At 37.2% G+C, this 23,041-nt stretch overlaps 1 protein-coding gene across 1 annotated transcript in view; it reads right to left on the bottom strand.

Moving 5' to 3' along the window:
• LOC130012428 (mucin-5AC-like) overlaps positions 1 to 23,041 on the bottom strand; it is a 539,248-nt gene that overhangs the window by 307,625 nt on the left and 208,582 nt on the right. The window contains exon 11 of the mRNA XM_056100369.1: positions 6,852 to 6,932. The gene's annotated coding sequence lies outside the window, so the exon portion shown is untranslated. The remainder of the gene's footprint in view (positions 1 to 6,851; positions 6,933 to 23,041) is intronic.

Genomic DNA, 23,041 nt, shown 5'->3' with positions numbered 1-23,041 from the left:
GGATTTTTGACAACAAAATTGAACACCTTGCGTAACTGGACACCTTGACTAATTATAATACATTAAAAACTAATAAAGAGTAACAACTAATTAAGTAATTATCAGAAAACCATTAGAATTTGTTTGGTTTTTATAAAGTTCTGCCCCATGCTAATGTTTAGTATAGAAAACTTTTAACATCATGGATTTAGTTGTTCAAGACATAAAAATTCATTGAAAATCAATATACTTGTTCGTCTCAAGACCTTAAACTCTGTGTATCAATCTGAAGTCAATCGGATGATAACTTTTGCCTCTAGAGCGTCACAAGACTTTTTAAAGTGATTAAGGGCCATAACTCTGGCAGTACTTATCAGAAATCGCCGAAAATCAATAGGCTTCTTCGTCTCATGACCTTAAACACTGTGTATAAATTTAAAGTAAATCGGATATTAACTTTAGCCTCTAGAGCGTCTACAAGATTTTTTGAAGTGATCAAGGGCCATAACTCTGTCAGTAATTATCACAAATCACTGAAAATCAATAAGCTTCTTCGTCTCATGACCTTAAACACTGTGTATAAATTTAAAGTAAATCGGTTATTAACTTTAGCCTCTAGAGCGTCTACAAGATTTTTTGAAGTGATCAAGGGCCATAACTCTGGCAGTACTTATCAGAAATCGCCGAAAATCAATAGGCTTCTTCGTCTCATGACCTTAAACACTGTGTATAAATTTAAAGTAAATCGGATATAAACCGTAGCCTCTAGAGCGTCTACAAGATTTGAAGTGATCAAGGGCCATAACTCTGGCAGTAATTATCAGAAATCGCTGAAAATCAATAGGATTCTTCGTCTCATGACCTTAAACACTGTGTATAAATTTAAAGTAAATTGGATATTAACTTTAGCCTCTAGAGCGTCCACAAGACTTTTTGAAGTGATCAAGGGCCATAACTCTGGCAGTAATTATCGGAAATTGCTGAAAATCAATAGGCTTCTTCGTCTCATGACCTTAAACAAAGTGTATAAATATAAAGTCAATCGTATATTAACTTTAGCCTCTAGAGCGTCCACAAGCAATTGTGGACGCCGGACGGACGGACTGACGACAATATACGACCACATTTCAATGTGGGCGTATAAAAATTATGACCTCTATAGGGTCCACAAGCTAAAACTGTGATTTTTCATACAATCAGGGGCCATAATCCATTAAGTTTCGATCCGAAACATGCCAATATCGAAAGCAGCCGAGATCCTTTGGAGATAAACCTATATTTCAAGTTTCGTCAAAATCGGATAAGAATTGGTACCTGTAGAGTGTCCACAAACAAATTGTGGCAGACGGACGGATGTCCGGACAGACAGGGGCGACGACAATATATGTCCACATGAAAATGTGGGCGTATAAAAATTGTGACCTCTATAGGATCCACAACCTTGATATACTATATTTATTCGCTATTTGAGAACGAGGGGCGGCCATTTTGTCTGTCAATTTTGGGACGATTTTCACGAAATTCGAACGCAGCTGTCCTTAGGGTGTAACGGTGATATACTAAAACGTTTTTTTAAATCGTATAAAAATTAAGACCTCTATAGGGTCCACAAGGTAAAAATTTCATTTTTTCTACAATCAAGGGCCATAATTCAGGAAATTACAATTCGATATGCGCAAATATCGAAAGGAACCAAGATCTTTTGTGTTATAAACTTACATTTCAAGTTTCAACAAAATCGGATAAAAATTGTGACCTCTATAGGGTCCACAACCTTGATATACCATATTTTTAGGCTATTTGAGAACGAAGGGCGGCCATTTTGTCTGTCAGTTTTGGGCCGATTTTCATTTATTAATGGTATAACTGGCAAGAAATATTCCTGCCGCACGGGCTATAATTGTTTAAGAAATTCAAACTCCGCCATCGTTAGGGTGTAACGGTGATATAATAATTATTTTTTTTAAATCGGATAAAAATTATGACCACTATAGGGTCCACAAGCTAAAAACGCGATATTTCGCACAATCAGGGGCTATAATTCAGGAAGTTACGGTCCAATATGTGCGAATATCGAAAGGAACCAAGATCTTTGGGTTTTAAACTTACATTTCAAGTTTTAACAAAATCGGATAACCAGCGGCTGCCAGGCAGGATACGCCCACATTTTCGAGAGATGGATAGAGAACAAGCTAAAAAGAAAGTGATTTATCCTACAATCAAGGGCCATAATTCAGGAAATTACAATTCGATATGTGCAAATATCGAAAGGAACCGTGATCTTTGGGTTATAAACTTACATTTCAAGTTTCAACAAAATCAGATAACCAGCGGCTGCCTGGCAGGATACGCCCACATTTTCGTGAGATGGACAGAGAACAAGCTAAAAAGAAAGCGATTTTTCGTACAATCAGGGGCCATAATGCAGGAAGTTACGGTCCGATATGCACGAATATCGAAAGGAACCAAGATCTTTGGATTATAAACTAACATTTCAAGTTTCAACAAAATCGGATAAAAATTGTGACCTCTATAGGGTCCACAACCTTGATATACCATATTATTACGCTATTTGAGAACGAACGGCGGCCATTTTGTCTATCAATTTTGGGCCGATCTTCACGAAATTCGAGCTCAGCATCCTTAGGGTGTAACGGTGATATAATAATACGTTTTTTTAAATCGGATAAAAATTATGACCTCTATAGGGTCCACAAGCTAAAAACGCGATTTTTCGTACAATTAGGGGCCATAATTCAGGAAGTTAAGGTCCGATATGCGCGAATATCGAAAGGAACCGAGATCTTTGGGTTATCAACTTACATTTCAAGTTTCAACAAAATTGGATAAAAATTGTGACCTCTATAGTGTCCACAAGCCAAAAATGTGATTTTTCGTACAAACAGAGGCCATAATCCATGAAGTTTCAATCCGATACATGCCAATATCGAAAGCAGCTGAGATCTTTTGGAGATAAACCTATATTTCAAGTTTTGTCAAAATCGGATAAGAATTGTGACCTGTAGAGTATCCACAAGCAAATTGTGGACGGACGTCCGGATGGACAGGGGCGACAACAATATACATCCACATGAAAGTGTGGGCGTATAAAAAATATTTATCAAGCTAAATAAATTTGTATTTTTAATGAACCTAAATATCTTGCCTTTCATTGCCTATAATTTTTTTTCTGGTCAGATTTTAATAAATTTTAAATTAAATTCTATGGTGTGGGACGGAAAAGATTAAATTGTTGTCACTTAAATTATGTTAAAAATTGAAATTATCTGAAACTTGTTTATGCTTTACTAACAGTCCACTAATCAAATATTTATATAAGTTTTCTTTTAAATTCCTTTTAACTTATTTTTTTTCAATTTTATTTCAAAATTTCTGTCCCACACTTTTTTGCTTATAGAAAGTTTTATATTTCCTATAATTAATTTTATAAAAAAACTGAAATGAAATGAAATGTGGTTTTATGGCACGTCAGCTCCAACTGGGCTATATTGCGCCAAACATATGGTGATTTATGCGAGACAAGTTAAATAAATATCACAGAAAAAGTATTATATGCATAAATAAAAACAATATCACAGTAACTAAAATTAAAAATGAAATAAACCTTTTATGCATATTAATATTTAAAATACAAAAATGAAGTGATAAATATACAATTAAAATTTATGATAAAAACATGTCTCTTTTAAAAATTCTAGTATGTTACAATATAAACCCGGTTGGGCAAATAGATGACGTAGAGACTGGCAACAGTAATATTTCGATCTTATGTTCTTGAGATGATTGCACTCAATCAAGATGTGTTTTACTGTCAAAGGAACATAACAGTGAACACATTCTGGTTGAGAATATGAGTTAAAGATAGGTTGCCAGGCAATAAAACATACGCCCACAGCAGCTATATCGTCTGAGCAGTCAACAAGAGTTGTCGCATATTTTTACTTTTTTAGGTAATGAAACATTTATAATACATTAAAATCTGATTCAGAGTAACAACTCATTAAGTAATTATCAGAAAACCATTAGAATTTGTTTGGTTTTTATAAAATTCTGTAACTTCTGTCCCATGCTAATGTTTAGTATACAAAACTTTTAATATCATGGATTTAGCTGTTCAAGTCATAAAGATTCATTGAAAATCAATATACTTGTTCGTCTCAAGACCTTAAACTCTGTGTACCAATCTGAAGTCAATCGGATGATAACTTTAGCCTCTAGAGCGTCACAAGATTTTTCAAAGTGATCAAGGGCCATAACTCTGGCAGTAATTATCCGAAATCGTTGAAAATCAGTAGGCTTCTTCGTCTCATGACTTCAAAAACTGTGTATAAATTTAAAGTCAATCGGATATTAACTTTAGCCTCTACAGCGTCCACAAGATTTTTCAAAGTGATCAAGGGCCATAACTCTGGCAGTAATTATCGGAAATCGCTGAAAATCAATAGGCTTCTTCATCTCATGACCTTAAGCACTGTGTATAAATTTGAAGTCAATCGGATATTAACTTTGACCTCTAGAGCATCCACAAGATTTTTTGAAGTGATCAAGGCCCATAACTCTGACAGTAATTATCAGAAATCGGTGAAAATCAATAGGCTTCTTAGTCTCAGGACCTTAAACACTGTGTATAAATTTGAAGTCAATCGGATATTAACTTTGACCTCTGTAATTATCGGAAATCAGTGAAAATCAATAGGCTTCTTTGTCTCATGACCTTAAACACTGTGTATAAATTTGAAGTCAATCGGATATTAACTTTGACCTCTAGAGCGTCCACAAGATTTTTTGAAGTGATCAAGGCCCATAACTCTGGCAGTAATTATCGGAAATTGCTGAAAATCAATAGGCTTCTTCGTCTCATGACCTTACACACTGTTTATAAATTTAAAGTCAATCGGATATTAACTTTAGCCTCTAGAGCGTCTACAAGCAATTGTGGACGCCGGACTGACGGACAGACGGACGGACGGGGGCGACGACAATATACGACCACATTTCAATGTGGGCGTATAAAAAGGTATGACCAATGCGAGAGCGAAACAAAACAACTTCATCCCTCCTGTTGGTTCTATAGGAATTGGGCCAATCTTCTAGGAGAGGCTTAATGTGATGAAGTTTGCTTGTGCCTGCAAGATACCAAGACCGTTGCCAGCGGCCATATATAAAAGAATTAATGGGGGATTTAAAATCTGTGAATGATAAAAGGAATTTTGAAATGGGAAGATCTAAAGCAGACTTGGCAGCTAAGTCTGCCTGATCATTCCCTTTAATGTCAACATGACTGGGGAGCCAGCAAAGGACTGTGTCCTTGCTGATAAATTCATGTGATAGTAGCAGACGATAAATGTCTGCTACAAGCTGTTTATTATTTGTTGCTTGTAAAGAGGACAGAGAATCAGTAAATATAACATGTTTTAAAGTAGAAGATGATTGAATGAACTCCAAAGCCTGAAAGATGGCCTGGAGTTCAGCAGTAAATATGGAAGCAGCAGGTGGAAGTCTGGCAGAAATGATTCCAGATGGTATGACGGTAGCCGAAGCTACCCGATCACCATCTTTGGAACCATCTGTGTAAATGGGAGCATAATCACCATATTTAGACCTCAGCTGTCGAAAGAGAGACTGAAACACCGTGGAACTAGTGTCTTTCTTTTTGTTTTTTGTTAGATCTAAATCGATCTTTGGAGACGATATAGTCCAGGGTGGAGTACTAAACAAAGGGATATTCGCAATACTGTCATGACTGATGCCGGCCTCTGACAAAAGGGGTTGGATGCGAATACCGAATGATGGAATAACATTAGTTCTAAAGTATACCATACTATCAATGAATTGATCAATAAAAGTAGTGGACACTTGTTCTTTGAAAACTTGTAATTTAAAAACCTATGCCCAATTAAAAATTTATTCCGTCCCACACCAGAAAAATTTCTGTCCTACAACCATTATAAGGGAGGTAACTCACTCACTTTTGACACTAGATGGGGTTGGAATTGCATTGCATCACCTTTTCTGTGTTCTGAAGGTTAAAGTTACGGTCCGATATGCGCCAAAATCGTAAGAAAACGAGATCTTTGGGTTATAAACTTACATTTCAAGTTTCAACAAAATTGGATAAAAATTGTGACCTCTATAGGGTCGACAACCTTGATATACCATATTTTTACGCTATTTGAGAACGAATGGCAGCCATTTTGTCTGTCAATTTTGGGCCGATTTTCACGAAATTCGGACTCAGCGGTCCTTAGGGTGCAACGGTGATATAATAATACGTTTTTTTAAATCGGATAAAAATTATGACCTCTATAGGGTCCACAAGCTAAAAACGTGATTTTTCGTACCATCAGGGGCTATAATTCAGGAAGTTACGGTCCGATATGCGCGAATATTGAAAGGAACCGAGATCTTTAGGGTCCACAACCTTGATATACCATATTTTTGCGCTAGTTGAGAACAAACGGCGGCCATTTTGTCTGTCAATTTTGGGCCAATTTTCACGAAATTCGAATTGAATCGTCCTTAGGGTGTAACGGTCATATAATAATACGTTTTTTTTAAATCGGATAAAAATTATGACTTCTATAGGGTCCACAAGCTAAAAACGCGATTTTTCGTACAATCGGGCCATAATTCAAGAAGTTATGGTCGGATATGCACGAATATTGAAAGGAACCGAGATCTTTGTGTATAAAAATGGACAATCTTGCGGTGTGATTTTCTAGCCTAATACACTTTAACAAATGCTTTTTTTTGCACTAGCACTAAATCCAGATGTGAACTATTTGTACAGCATGCATGTAAAGTTTATATAATTGTGCACTCATCAACTCAAGCTAATAAAATTCACTCACCATTTTCTTTATTTCTCTCATCCACGATTCTTTAACACTCTTTCTTACTTTGTCGTGTTCTGCTCTTCTAGATGCTAGAGGCTAAAAAAATCAAACATTAGGTTGGCAGGCAACAAAACATATGCCCAAATATTGAAGATCAAAGCTTGTACCTTGTCCAACTACGGACTAGTGGAAATAAATGCCGGGCTAGTGTCTGACAGTAGATTACTAGCCCTGGGCTATTTGATTGCAAAATTTTTTTATGCCCCTGAATCAAGTCAATATTTAAATTCATACGTAATAAAAAATAGATGCACCTGGTTATTTTTCATATTTAATTTCTGTACAGAATACAAATTTATGTCAGTAATATTCCTACAAGATAGTTTGCCAGGCAATGAAACATATTATGCCCACAGCACCTTAATCGTCCGGGCAGTCAACAAGAGTTGTCGCATATTTTTACTTTTTTCGGTAATAAAACAAGACCCACAAATAAACACATCGTAATATCTGACTATCGTACGTGAAATTGGATTTTTGACAACAAAATTGAACACCTTGCGTAACTGGACACCTTGACTAATTTTAATCACGGCTCGGGAAACTGAACGGTTCAACTAATTATTGATCAGTCGTAACAATTAAGTAAGACACTTATAATTAACCATGTGTCGACAAACAAAACATTAGTTAATTAGATGCTTCGTAATCAAAATTAAATGCAGAGATTTAAATTGGATACCAGTACAAATTGAACAAACAGCAGTGAGGCTGATATTCCCCGCTGAAATCCCGAAACAAATAGATGACAGATATTAATTAATTGCACACTTATCTGTAGCGGGAAATGTTAATTATTGAACTCAGTCAAGACATTCACCTAATGAACATTAACATCATGTTTAAACATTCTACTTCAATTAAAAGCAGCAATGTATGCTCCAAAGTCTTGACCAATCAAATTGCTTAACGCACCTTAGCCTAAGCAGAAAATTTTCATCAAACTTAGTCAAGATCATGATATAATGAATCTATACTCCGAGTTTCATAGATCTCACTTAATTATAACCAAAAATATCATGCCCAAAAGCATCAACCAATCAAATTGCTTATCTTTGCTTACCGTAAGCAGACAACTCCATCAAGGCATTCAACTAATGAATGCCTACACCAAGTTTGAACATTCTAGCTCAATTAGAAAGAGAGTTATTGTGTCCCAAAGAGTGTGACGGACAGACAGACAGATGGACGGACAAACCCACAAACTAGGTCATTTTGGGACTAACACATGGTTCAATTTTATTTCAACAATTCACTTGCGCGTAGGCGTCTTTAGCAGTGAGAGGAAAGCGGAGGACCCGGAAAAAAACCCATGAGGTTAAACAGGTGACCTTAGTCCTTGCCAAATACAACTGGGGAATCGAAACCACGCCAGTTGACTCAATAACAGACCTAATGATACAGTGCACACATGCTAACCATTTCCGTCCACCCCTCGATTAGAAGGAGAGTTATTGTGTTTCAAAGTCTCAACCAATCAAATTGCTTATCGCTCTGCTTACCCTCAGCAGAAAATGTTCATTATCGAACTTAGTCCTGGTATTGATGTCATGAAACTATACACCAAGTTTCATCACTCTCACTGATTTAGAACTAAAGTTATCGTGTCCCAAAGCATCAACCAATCAAATTACTTATCTCTGCTTACCCTAAGCAGAAAAATGCTCATCTTCGAACTCCATCAATGCATTGACCTAATAAGACCTACACCAAGCTTGAACATTCTAGCTCAATTAGAACAAGAGTTATTGTGTTCCAAAGTCTCAGCCAATCAAATTGCTTATCACTCTGCTTACCCTGAGCAGAAAATGCTCATTATCAAACTTAGTTAAGGTAATGATGTGATGTAACTATACACCAAGTTTCATCACTCACTTAATTAGAGCTAAAGTTACCGTGTCCCAAAGTATCAAACAATCAAATTGCTTATCTCTGCTTACCCCAAGCAGAAAATGCTCATCTTTAAACTCCATCAACGCAGTGACCTAATAAACACCTACACCAAGATTGAACATTCTACCTCAATTAGAAAGAGAGTTATTGTGTCCCAAATAGTGTGACGGACAGACAGACGAACCCATTTTAATAGTCCCCTGCTTTCTTCGAAGGACAGGGACAAAAATTGAGATACTGATGTGTGTCTGTCAGTTTATAATACATATCAGTTTGAATTTGTCCATTCGGTAAAAGATTCACCGTGACATCAAGAAAGTTTAGTTTTACTTTACTAGATTCAACAGTGAATTTAATGTCGACATCTAGACTAATCTAGAGTTTAGTGATCGCTGTATCTGTATTTTACAAATATATATATTCAGAAATATTAAAACAACTGTAAAGCTGCACTACTTTGTTTCACGTTAAATGAAGAGAAAATAAAAGATATACCGACACAAACTGATTTCAACACTGGTTTAATAACATTTTAAAGTAGGTAGATAGAGGTGGGCGATTTCACCAGTTATCCCGTTTAGCAGTAACTAGTTTCGTTCAGAATTGAACTCTTCAGACTGATTTATCTCACTTAGTGAGGTTCTATATATACTGTGAGGAAACCCTGGTGAGATTTCACCGGGGTTTGTTAGTTTTACCGGGGTTTACAATACCGGGGTTTGGTATTTTACCGGGGTTTCGGAATTGACCGGGGTTAATGAGAGATTATTTTTGGTGGGGTTTACCGGGGTTGGTGTGTGACCGGGGTCTACAGATATGAGTATGCCCAAATAAACTAAGGAGAGTAGGGGGCAAGGAAAAACCGCATGCAAAAATAAAAGGGGTGTGTGTATGGGGAGAGACGGGAAAGGGAAAGGGTCTAGGGAAGACCACAGAAGGGGGGTGGTAGGACTAGGAAAGGCAACAAGAAAGTACGGTCTAATAAAAAGTTTAATTAAGGCCCAAGCCAGATAAAAATTGAGAGTTAAACAAATCACTGGCGGAAAGCTGGGTGGAGAGGAGGGTGTCCTCTAGAAAGGCGTCTTCTAGGCCTGGTTGGATCGGGATCCTGAAACGGGAATCTAGGTACTGGTTAAGGTTGTTCCAGATGTCGCTCCCCCTTGTGGCTAAGGTGGTCCAGTTTTCCCCTCCGATTTGGTTTGGGGATGTGTGGAAATCCCAGTGGCTGAAGGTTGGGAACGGAGCGCCGTTGATATACGTAGAGCTATTGCTACGGCTAGGAGTTTAAGAGATTCTTTCTGGTGGGAATCCTGTGGTGACGACTGTGGTAGTCGAAAAGGAAATACTCGGAGGCCCTTGGGCGGCGACTGTGGCAGACGAAAAAGAGGCGCTCGGTGGTCCTTGTGCGAGCTCCCCGATGGTTTCTTGTATGGCTGTCTGGAGGGTATCTGTCTTGGTGGACTGGTTTCCCTCATCATTAGGAAGGTTGCCTTTGCATTTGTGTTTAGTTCGGTATTCCTTCCTACAGAAATCCTTCCCGCAATTGATACATCTGAAGAAAATGGGATGGTGTCGTTCCCTGGCGTGTTGCAGGACATGGCATCGTTTGGAAAAAACTTTTCCACATTCTTCACAAGCTTCCATTATGGTTGTAAGGAAACGATTGTTATGACGTAAAGTAGGTCATTGTGACGTAAAGTGGGGCGGCATATACGTTAAAGAGTATTTAAGGAAAAGAAAGGGTGGAGGTTAAAGACGAACCCCCATAAAGAAGATGGGGGGGTAGAAAAGAACCTCCCGTGAGAGGTGAAAGGGTTGGTAGGCTAAAAAATCCAAAGTTGGTACACCCAGTGGAGGGGTTGTAAACAAAAGAAAAAAATAGGGGGATGCCCAAGTTCAGATTTTGTCATTGATACCGTGTGGTTGGAAAGTTTTCAATCTAATGATCCAATGAAGTTCAATGGCGCGTCTATTGGTGGTAGATTTTTGTAGGTCAGGATTGGTACCCAATTGTTTAATTATTTGGTAGTCAAGGTTTCGACTAGAATGGCTCGGTAGGTGGAAGTGAGAGGCAACTGGGGTGTCTCTCTTATGGGTGATATCAGCATAGTAAGCGGGAAAAGTTACAATTTTCTAGAATCCACTTGTAACTATCCCCAATGCAATTACTGTATCACGCTTAGAGGAAAGAAAACCTTTCACTCCAGCAAAACTGGCAAATCTTACAATTGCAACAGCAATTACACTTGCCATAGCCGAAACGTGATCTACCTGCTTACTTGCAATCTCTGTCTCAGTCAGTATGTAGGAGAAACAAAAAGATTGTTTAGAATTAGACTTAAAGAACACTATGCTGATATCACCCATAAGAGAGACACCCCAGTTGCCTCTCACTTCCACCTACCGAGCCATTGAACTTCATTGGATCATTAGATTGCAAACTTTCCAACCACACGGCATCAATGACAAAATCTGAACTTGGGCATCCCCCTATTTTTTTCTTTTGTTAACATTTTAAAGTACTTTTCGTCCGTCTTGGGACTATTCATAAATAATGTCATTGTATAAAGATGGACAGTATAATACCGTATTTTTCGGTGTATAAGGCGCATGCGTAGATAAGGCGCAGGGCGACTTTGGCAGAGGTGTTTCAGGAAAAAAAAAATATGCGTGGCTTAGGCGCACCCTTTCCCAGCGCGTGTGAAACTCGTGCCATAACATATGTGACTCAAATCCACCTGCGATCTCCAGTAACTAGGTCAAACTCTATTGTTTACAGTTATAATAATTACCGATATTTAGCCGTATCAAGCTTTATATAATTATATTTCTTTATGAAATAAATTGCTTTTGTTACATTTGTTTATATTAATTATAACATGCAATTGCATTATTGCATAACTTTCAGCTGTAATTCTGTTGCTCGTACGGTAGTGAAATTGTCATTCAAGTCCCGCCCACAACAAACATGGCCGTCTATTACATCGTGTTAAATTCGTGAGTAATTGTCTGTGATAAATGAATCGGTTTTGATGATAAACAAATTAAATAATACCTGTAGAAATAATATATCATGATCAGCTACTCACAACTTAAATCCTGACTACCGGTAAAAGAGAAACAACAATTCCAGTTTACTCCAAGTTATGCAAACAACTGACAAACGATAGCGTCTGTTGCCCCGCCCACTCCACGCGTCATGACAATACCCAGATTGTAGCCATTTAGATCTATCAGTAAAATAATACAATAGCATTTTTAATACCAATCAAAAAAACAATGATTTTGTCAACTACAAACAACTTCATAAAGAAAACGGTAACAACTCACTGGTAGATAATTAACTATACCGGTAAAATAATACAATAGCATTTTTAATACCAATCAAAGAAACAATGATTTTGTCAACTACAAACGACTTCATAAAGAAAACGATAACAACTCACTGGTAGATAATTAACTATACCGGTAAATTATAACAATGGGCCAATCACTGAATCCATGTTGAATGAAAACCGTCGGTAACTTAAAACGGTTACTAAAAGACAGTCTTGCTCAAAGAAAACACCCCGATGTATGTTGAATGAAAACCGTCGGTAACTTAAAACGGTTACTAAAAGACAGTCTTGCTCAAAGAAAACACCCCGATGTATATAAAACACCAGTGAACATTCCATCATTCTTAAAAATTATTTATTCAGAATGGCTACGAGACGAACCGCTTATACCGCTAAGGAGAAGTTGATGGTAATTAGTTACGCTGAAGCACACGGTAATAGGGCCGCGGGTCGTGAATTTAGTTTGGGGGAGTCAAACGTGAGACGTTGGAGGGCGATGAAGGGGAAACTTACCGACATGAAACCTAGTAAAGAAGCGAATAGGTGGAGCGCCGCACGTTATCCTCAAATTGAGAGAGAATTGGTATTCTGTCAGTTTAACTGTAATCCCGCCCATTAACGCTGTCATTGTAACAGACAATACCCATAGCCTATGGTATAATGAGCGTGTGCTCAATGGAAATTACCCTTCTAATAGCCAATGAAAACTCTTTGTCTGTCGTAAGCCCCGCCTTTTCGTCAACTTGACTGATATCACCGTTGACGACACACTGTTTGGATTGCCGACAGTGGCTAACTGTACCGGTAAACGGATTAGCAGAAATATATGTCATCAAATACGCAGGAATAATAGAAATATTAACGATAATTTTGCAGATATTGTTAGCACTGTCGTTTATGACTAACGGTATACGGAAAAGCCGGAATAATAGAAATATGACTAACGGTATATTTATACATATTTACATAGTAACACTTTGGTTTTAATTGGCTATAGTTACCATTGTCTATGGGGTTACATAGTATATCGTTAACTAATATACTCTTCAAGAAAAGTAGGGATATTCAGAAACAATACAAAACTGCGGAAATGCACTGCTGTTTTTATTAGAGGTAACTAGTGTATGTTAATAACAGGCCAATTGCCTACACATGAACGTAAACAGTTCATATGGGCGGCTATTTATCGGATATATTGAAGTATAAACTGGTTGAAATAAACAAAGACCACAACTTGGAATATTAATCAATTTAGTCCTACATTTATGAACTGATTATTTTATCGTAGGCCTATTTAATATTATGGGCCAATTTTTCTTGGTGTACACCGGCAAAGTATTATATTAGACTAGGATAACAGTCAAGAATCTCGATAATAGATTGCTAAAATATGACGATTTGACTTATACTTCACATTGACTTATACCCCGTAAAATACGGTATATGGGATTTTTTGTGTCACAATTGATATTGTCGTTGACACTAAACGTAAACTTATGAAAATTATATTTGTTATTTGGCGTAATAAGGTCGCAACATTTACATCGAAGATCCGGGCATTCAGATACAAAAAAAAAAAAGATAGGTTACCAGGCAACAAAACATACGCCCACAGCAGCTAAATCGTCCGGGCAGTCAACAAGTGTTGTCACATATTTTTACTTCTTTCGTTAATGAAACATTTATAATACACTCATGAAGTAATTATCAGAAAACCATTAGAATTTGTTTGGTTTTTAATATCATGTATTTAGCTGTTCAAGTCATAAAAATTCATTGAAAATCAATATACTTGTTCGTCTCAAGCTCTTAAACTCTGTATCAATCGGATGATAACTTTAGCCTCTAGAGCGTCACAAGATTTTTCAAAGTGATCAAGGGCCATAACTGTGACAGTAATTATCGAAAATCACTGAAAATGAATAGACTTCTTTGTCTCATGACCTTAAACACTGTGTATAAATTTAAAGTCAACCGGATATTGACTTTGGCCTCTAGAGCGTCCACAAGATTTTTTGAAGTGATCAAGGGCCATAACTCTGGCAGTAAATATCGAAAATCACTGAAAATGAATAGACTTCATCTTATGACCCTAAACACTGTGATATTAACTTTAGCCTTTAGAGTGTCCAAAAGATATTTCAAAGTGATCAAGGGCCATAACTCTGGCAGTTTTTATCGAAAATCACTGAAAATGAATAGAATTCTTCGTCTCATGACCTTAAACACTGTGTATAAATTTAAAGTCAATCGGATATTAACTTTGGCCTTTAGAGTGTCCACAAGATTTTTTGAAGTGATCAAGGGCAATAACTCTGGCAGTAATTATCGAAAATCGCTGAAAATGAATAGACTTCTTTGTCTCATGACCTTAAACACTGTGTATAAATTTAAAGTCAATCGGATATTAACTTTAGCCTCTAGAGCATCCACAAGATTTTTCAAAGTGATCAAGGGCCATTACTCAGGCAGTAATTATCTGAAATCGTTGAAAATCAATAGGCTTCATCGTCTCATGACCTTAAACACTGTGTATAAATTTAAAGTCAATCGGATATTAACTTTAGCCTCTCGAGCATCCACAAGATTTTTCAAAGTGATCAAGGGCCATAACTCGGGCAGTAATTATCTGAAATCGTTGAAAATCAATAGGCTTCATTGTCTCATGACCTTAAACACTGTGTATAAATTTAAAGTCAATCGGATATTAACTTTGACCTGTAGAGCGTCCACAAGATTTTTTTAAGTGATCAAGGGTCATAACTCTGGCAGTAATTATCGGAAATCGCTGAAAATCAATAGGCTTCTTCGTCTCATGACCTTAAACACTGTGTATAAATTTGAAGTCAATCGGATATTAACTTTGGCCTGTAGAGCGTCCACAAGATTTTTTGAAGTGATCAAGGGCCATAACTCTGGCAGTAATTATCGGAAATCGCTGAAAATCAATAGGCTTCTTCATTTCATGACCTTAAACACTGTGTTTAAATTTAAAGTCAATCGGATATTAACTTTGGCCTTTAGAGCATCCACAAGATTTTTTGAAGTGATCAAGGGCCATAACTCTGGCAGTAATTATCCGAAATAGCTGAAAATCATTAGGCTTCTTCGTTTCATGGCCTTAACCACTGTATATAAATTTAAAGTCAATGGATATTAACTTTAGCCTCTAGAGCGTCCACAAGCAATTGTGGACGCCGGACCGACGGACGGACCGACGACAACATACGACCACATTTCAATGTGGGCATATAAAAAGGTCCTTGTGATAGATGAATTGAATTTTGCTTTGGTTAGGAGGCGTTTCAGATTAGGTGGCTGTCTCTGTGATTTAATGAATTGATTATTATCAAATTTTGTTCTGAGGTTGTTGTTTGATGTAAGGAATGACCTGCTCTCGTACATTGTTTTAAAGAATTTGGGATGTTGGGGGTTATGAGTAGCGACAAAGGTAATGATATGATCCGAACTGTCTTTGGTTTTGTAGCCCTCAACGTTTGGATATCAATTGCCAAAGCCTTATTTATCCCAACTTCTATTACATTGAGAGGGTAATGCTGTTTCAATAAATTTCTTTTTAGTTCAACTAATCTGAGAATCCGGAGGTCTACATCTACCACAATAGTCCAGGCATTTTAACTCAATTTCGCACCATTTCGGGCAGTTGCTGCAATAGAAATGCCGACCACATTTTATGGTCGGTCTAGACGTATATTATCACCAAAAAAAAGTCCCAGTCCGAAATCCGTGCCCAAATGGGTCAAATTGGCAAAAATCCAAAATGGCCAGCGATTTTGACTGGAAAATGCCAGTTTTTATCCACTTACCATAATATGATTGAGTTTGGTATCAAAATATATCTTTTCGACGTAGCTGGATCCATTCCCATACACATTTTGGTGATTAGTTATACCGCGGAGTCATTATTAGGAAATAATTCCAGATGGCGACCAGTTTTGGCGGGAAAATTCGAATTTTACAAAATTACCACATTTAGTGTCAATTTATGTTTTGGAGGCAGCTGATCTCATTTTCGACACATTTCTTTCATCTTGGTAATTAACTGGTTCCCCTGGGTCAAAATAATGGGAAATCCCATTGGAGATTTGGGGATTACGAGTGGTCGAGTCCGCCTCAAATCTAATACGATGACATTCATCAAGCATTAACTAAATTGCATTTAGACGCTCTGGTTGACCACTGCTCACTACGGAAGCAGCGTAGCTGGCATGACGAAAGGGTTCACTCTCAGCCCACTGTGGACGCAGTGTCGTGGGCGTGTCCGATTTCAATCACCAACCTCGAAAATTGAGCCATGATGGCCAAACCTATTGAAGCACGTGGCGAATTTATTTCAGAAAATGATTCAAATGTTGAGACACAGATGGATACAATATTGCCTGTTTGTCAGATATGCAGTGAACTGTTCATCGTCATTCCCAAAATGACGGAAAGATAACGGGTATTGGGGACCGACAATAATGAGCCAATTAAGATTCCTGGCTTACGTTCAATAATGAGCGGAGATACCAATTTCAATGGCAGAGAATTGAGGACAGAATAAAACTTGGTGTAAAGTCATGACTAAGTTCAACAATACGCCAAGGGCGTGCTAGGGAAAATTTGAGTTCTGTGGCACATGGTAGAATCGATTTAACGTATATGCCATGACATACCATATATTGACACTTGGTTAAGGGATTATGATTAAGTCACAAAGATCCGAACATGAACATAGTTAGCTGCAGTCAAGAACTAAACGACCTGTGAGTAAAGAAAAACAAGCATCAAAAGGGATTGGTATTCCTTACAAAGGGTACCTGCCAAGTTTCGTTCGATTCTGTTCCCTAATGAGGGTAGGGGTAGGGAGGTAGAATTGAAAGTAGACTGACAACCCCAAGAACGAGACGACAATCAAAATACACTTTAAGCCAGGCCAAGGAAGTAACTGGTGACAGTACTGACAGATTAAATGTCATTCGTTGTGACGGTTTGCGTATTGGCCCTGAGTATGCTAATCGGAAATAATGGTTCCCGTCGCCCGTGTTGCAATTTTCCTAAATTCATTAATATAAATAAATAAAACTAAGACAAATTAGTTGATTCTGAATATTATGGAAATATTAATCCGTCTGTAAAATCTATTTTGGAAGTCATCCGTGGAAATCATGGTCTGATTGAGCTTGTAGTATCTCTGGAGTTAGTTGGAACAAGGGAAGGGCAGCAGAAAAAGGGGGCACAATATTCGATGGCACATTTTCAGAAGAGAAGGCACATAGCCACCCCCAGTCCCACCCATACACCTTGTTAGGAAATCTCAGCGGAATCGAGCTTTATCAACCATTTCGAGTTTATTTTGTTTTTGCATTTATGAGGGCAGGGTAGTCGGCCAGCATGCCTCTGCAATTAGATTTTTTGCTTAGGTTACACAGAGTGAAGAACAATTCCTGTGCTAGATGTTTTATAAATAAGTTAGATGTGCAAGTAGTTAATAAGTGTCATCTATTTAGGGACACCAGCCTCAATGCTGATTTATTAAATACAACTAGATTAATGTCAAGTCGTCATTTGTCCTGTCTTGGCTTTTCAAAAAAAAAATAGGCATTGCGAGTTCTACTGTTTACTGTTGTAACAGCGGGCACCGATTATATATGTTGTAATAGACCGTCTGCTAGTCTTTCCTACAGACCATGTAAAAGACAACGGTCCGCAAAAATGAATTTTGGCACTGCGGACCCTCTAGACCTTGATACAGACTCCTCCACTTCATTAACCTTAAAACATTGACAAATGAATCACTTAATCACTAAAATATGTACAAAAATAGATTCAGCTACCTCGAAAACATATATTATGACACCAAACTTGATCCTTATGTAAAATTCGAGTTTTCCCGCCAAAACTGACCACCATCTTGAATAACCTCTAATATTGACTCAGCGGTAACACTTATCACAAAAATGTGTATGGAAATGGATTCAGTTGCCCCGAAAACGTATATTTTGATACCAAACTCGATCATATTGTGATAATTGGGTGGAAATTGGAATTTACCAGCCAAAAGCGGTGGCCATTTTGGATTTTGGCCAATTTGAACCATTTGGGCACGGATTTCGGACTGGGACTTTTTTTTTGGTCATAATATACGTCTAAACCGACCATAAACCGTGATCGGCATTTCTATTGCAGCAACTGCCCGCACTTTTGCTATCTTGCCTGGACTAATATCCGTTATAAGGAGTTCTCCCCTTCGCTTCACCAGAACGTCCAAGAATGCGATTTGCAGACTGTTCGTTTCAATTGTGAATTTGATATTTAGATCTAAATCACTCATTATTTGTTGCAACGTTGCCAATTCGTTCATTCCAAATACAGAATATATCGTCTAGGAATCGCTTCAACTAATTTTCTAAATATAATCTGTAATCCAGGCTATGTTCAATTTCTACAATTGAGTTTAATTTTTCCTCAAGAAATCACATTGTTAAATTACTTAATTGTGGTGCCACCTTGGTACCCATCGCTATACCAAGAATATGTTTGTAATTTGTTTCGCCAAATGTAAAAGTGTTGTTAATAGGATGATTTGTATAGCTTTGAGGATGAAGTTGTTTGAAATTCTCTCATGACTGCATTCAGGATGTTTATCCAACAAATATTCTATGGCCTGAAGGCATAGGTCATGGGGAATGTTGCCATACATATTACAAACATCCATGGTTATGAAAACGTCACCATCATTCAGATTTTGGGGCAATCTATTAACAAAATCTATGTCATCCCGAATAACAGATTTTACATTTGGCACGTACAGCTTAAGTAAGATATCAATAAGATTTGATAGTCTATTAGTAGGGCAGCACGGACCGGCAATTATTGGTCTGAATGGGAGATCGTCTGGCTGGAAAACACTGATCAATTCGGCATTTTGGTGTTTAAGAAGACTCCTTGATCATCTTGGATTTATGGATTTTTGGAAGACCATAAAACTGACTTGTTTTATACTCGGAATTTTCCTGTTCATTGTCCATCAATTTGTTTTTTTGATCTTGAATCAAGCTGTTTATTAATCCCATTGTTCTTTTATCATTGTTCGAATCTATGGCTGTATACACCTGTTTGTCTTCAAGTATGTTAAGGACGTTTCTCTCATAATATTCCACATTCATGATAAGGCCATGTTAAATTAATTCTGTGTTTCAGGTTTTAGGGTCTCCAGAATTCAATGAGGGAGGGAGGTCAACACAACACACCTCCCAATTTTTAACACAACATACATTTTTTCAACACAACACAAACTCAGAATATTTCATTCTATTTTTTCGGTATGTGGGTGGTTGTGGTAGAGTAATTTGCCAACATATACTTACTTAGACCCCTATCACTGTTTAATAATATCTGCCAATTTAAACACGAGTTTTAAAAAACAACACGGAAGCTAAATCTATACTTCGAAATGGCAAAACAGTATACAAGACGTGGTCAATTTCATTTTTTTGTGGCAGTGCATTTGACAGATAATGACGAGGAAATAGTGCGTCAGTCATTACACAAAGCCTTTTTAACTAGGATCACTAAAAGTGTACTCATATGGAGTTTCTACAACGGTCCACTGCAGTGCCTTTATTTTCCCTGGCAGTACCGATATTTGTAGCTTTAGGAGTGTGTTTTCACCAGTGTCTACCGCCACCGAATCCGCCATGATGGAAGTTGTAGGCAAGTTGAAATAAGTCGCGCTGTACCGGAAATAATAGTAAATAAAATAAAAATTGTCCAGTCTGTTAAACTGTTATTAGAAGTTAGCGCGTGTCAGGACAAACAAGTCTATGTACACATGTAACCAAGGACAACGTGGTAGCGAAAGTTCGCGTGCTGTCACATGGAGTAATGTAATAACGTTTTAAATTTATGACCGTGATTTGTTTTCAAATGATTCTGTATACAAATTACGATATTATTTTATTTTTTTAAACCAATATTTATGTGTGTAAATTAAAAATGTGCGTATGTCGCCTAAAATAGACAGGCGTGTGTTCGATAGTGAAGAATGTACTGTGTGGATAGGTACGCGCGCGGACCTGCCGAAATACGTGAGTGGCGCGTATTTCAATTTATCAAAATCGACGAATTCAGTTTCTAGCTCGCAATCGAAGAAGTCCATTTCACTCAATTGCCTGTTGATGGTAACTAGCACTTCCTCTAACACAGCACCTATCAGTTTTCCTTTACCAGTTGATGTTCTGGAGAAGTCTGCACTGAGTTTTCTCAGTTTGTCGACTTTTTCATTGAAAGAGTGGAATGTAGTTCAGTCGACCGCCAGTCTAAATGGAAATGGGCCAGAAACTCAAACGAAGTCAAACTAGTAAAACAACTAGAGAGGGACTTTCTTGAAAATGTAAAACTCCTCTCCGAAATCGCCTACATTCGTGCTACAATTGCTAATGATATCAGACAGAAACGCAGAATAAAAATGGACAATGGGAGATTTAAATACGAAACATTCTGTAAGAACGAACTAATTCAGTCAATCAAGAATGTAATGAAGCCAGAAAACTGTATGTCGTGACATAGATACATTCCTGAAGAATGCCTTTGCCATTGATTGAAATTAATGTATCGATGTTTGATCAGTATCCTGATGCAATGTAAATACACATGTGATAACAAATCAACTGAGTGTTATATTATTATTCTTTCGTACTGCCTTGAGATGTGATTTTCTTTGAATGTTCTCGGTTTACACGAATTCAGAGCCACCCAAATTCATCGACATATTACACGTAACTATTTCGAAAAAAGCAAAATGACATTAACAGATTCATTTTGGCGGCCATTTTGAAATTCTATATGGCTAAAATTCGATCGGATCGACCAGAAAACCAAATTTTCAGATTCATTGACCCCCAAAACCTATACCTCGACATATTACATGATACTAATCCGGACAAACGCCAATCACAACATAGGCAGTTTAGTGCGGCGGCCATATTGTCAGCCATTTTGAAAATCAAGATGGCGGAACTTTGTCGGATCGAACAGAAAATCACAATTTCGGATTCATCGACCCCCAAAGCCTATAGATCGACATACTACAAACTAATATTCTAGAGAAAGCCAAACAACATTGAAAAAATGCATTTTAGCGTCCATTTTGTCCGCCATTTTGAAAATCAAGATGGCGGAATTATGTCGGAACAAACAGAAAACCACATTTTAGGATTCAGCATCCCAGAAAATCTATAAATCGACATATTATATTAAAATATTAACGAATAACTCCAAAAAACTTGGAAAAATTGTATTTTGGCGGCCATTTTGTCCACCATTTTGGAAATGGCCCGGTCCCCGACCGAAAAAAACGTTTTCCTTTTCAGCCCCGACCGAATTATCGAAGAACAATGTTTTTCGCCCCAGAAAACACCGGTCAAATTCTTACTGTCAGAACAAACAGAAAACCACATTTTAGGATTCAGCATCCCAGAAAATCTATAAATCGACATATTACATTAAAATATTAACGAATAACTCCAAAAAACTTGGAAAAATTTTATTTTGGCGGCCATTTTGTCCACCATTTTGGAAATGGCCCGGTCCCCGACCGAAAAAAACGTTTTCCTTTTCAGCCCCGACCGAATTATCGAAGAACAATGTTTTTCGCCCCAGAAAACACCGGTCAAATTCTTACTGTCAGAACAAACAGAAAACCACATTTTAGGATTCAGCATCCCAGAAAATCTATAAATCGACATATTACATTGTCACAACCCTAGTAATATGACACATATGGCGAACTGTATTCTAGCTCAAAAATCGTCACTATTCAATTCGTTCATACGTTTTCGGCCAGTGGTAATAATATAATTTGAAATAATGATATCCGATATGCATGCTTGTATATTTTACATGCCGTATATGAAACCACTGTAAACGGAATACAGCTATCAAAATAATTAATTCTCTTCAAAAAGAACTGTCGGACATTTTGATTACATATTACCATTCTTTTTAAGACGAAACAAACATCAAATTATCACAGCTTGGATTAATCATTAGGAGTAAATAATCATTAATCCAAGACAGCTGATTAGTATTACTCATTGACACAATCCGGATTATCAGCCTGTTGATTAATTTAAAGTATCCTGATATATGATTGTCAATTAATAATGGTTAATGCAGGATAAATACGATTAGAATTTGAAGATTTTTTTTCTGCCAGTTCTCAAAAAGAATCGCCGAACTGCAAAACATTATCGCCAAAATCAAATTTTAATCACCACTTACATATTTTTATCGCAAATTGCGACTTTGGCGACCGACAGTGTGAGCCCTGACCATGTCTGGGCAACACTTGGCAACTATTGTTGAATTAAAACGTTTTTTGTAACTGGTAAGAATATCTTATCAGTTCATTAAAAGGGTTTAATTGTTTTATTTCATTTTCAAAACCAGAAGCTTGCCATGTTTGGGCCAGAGACGTCCCGCATCCATCTGGCCAAATGCCTCAAAATATCCATTAAATACATTTCTGCTCAGAATAGGACGTCTTTTTACTCATAGCACACTGTGCGTGTCCAGCGAAATATTGTGAACACACAATTCCATGTAAATTTCATATTCAAAACGTTTGAAAAAATAATATTGTGCCTACATCCAACTGACCAAATGCCTAAAAAAATATCAACCTCATTAATTTCAGCTCAGAATATGACATCTTTTTATTGACAGCACACATATTGCTGACAATTGTTATTACTGAGACTATTATTAGGTTGAAACACTATTGTTTTTGTTAAAATTCTTATTCTTATTATTATTATTCTTCTTTTGTTTTGAGTAGATCTCAGCAACTGCTTGTCTGATCGTTACGATTTCTTCGGTTTTACTGGAAAAGTGGGTGTGACTTAGAGGATA

The sequence above is a fragment of the Patella vulgata genome, chromosome 4 (assembly GCF_932274485.2).
Source record: "Patella vulgata chromosome 4, xgPatVulg1.2, whole genome shotgun sequence".
In the NCBI taxonomy this organism is placed as follows: Eukaryota; Metazoa; Mollusca; class Gastropoda; family Patellidae; genus Patella; species Patella vulgata.
This window is presented reverse-complemented; position numbering and strand designations above follow the sequence as displayed.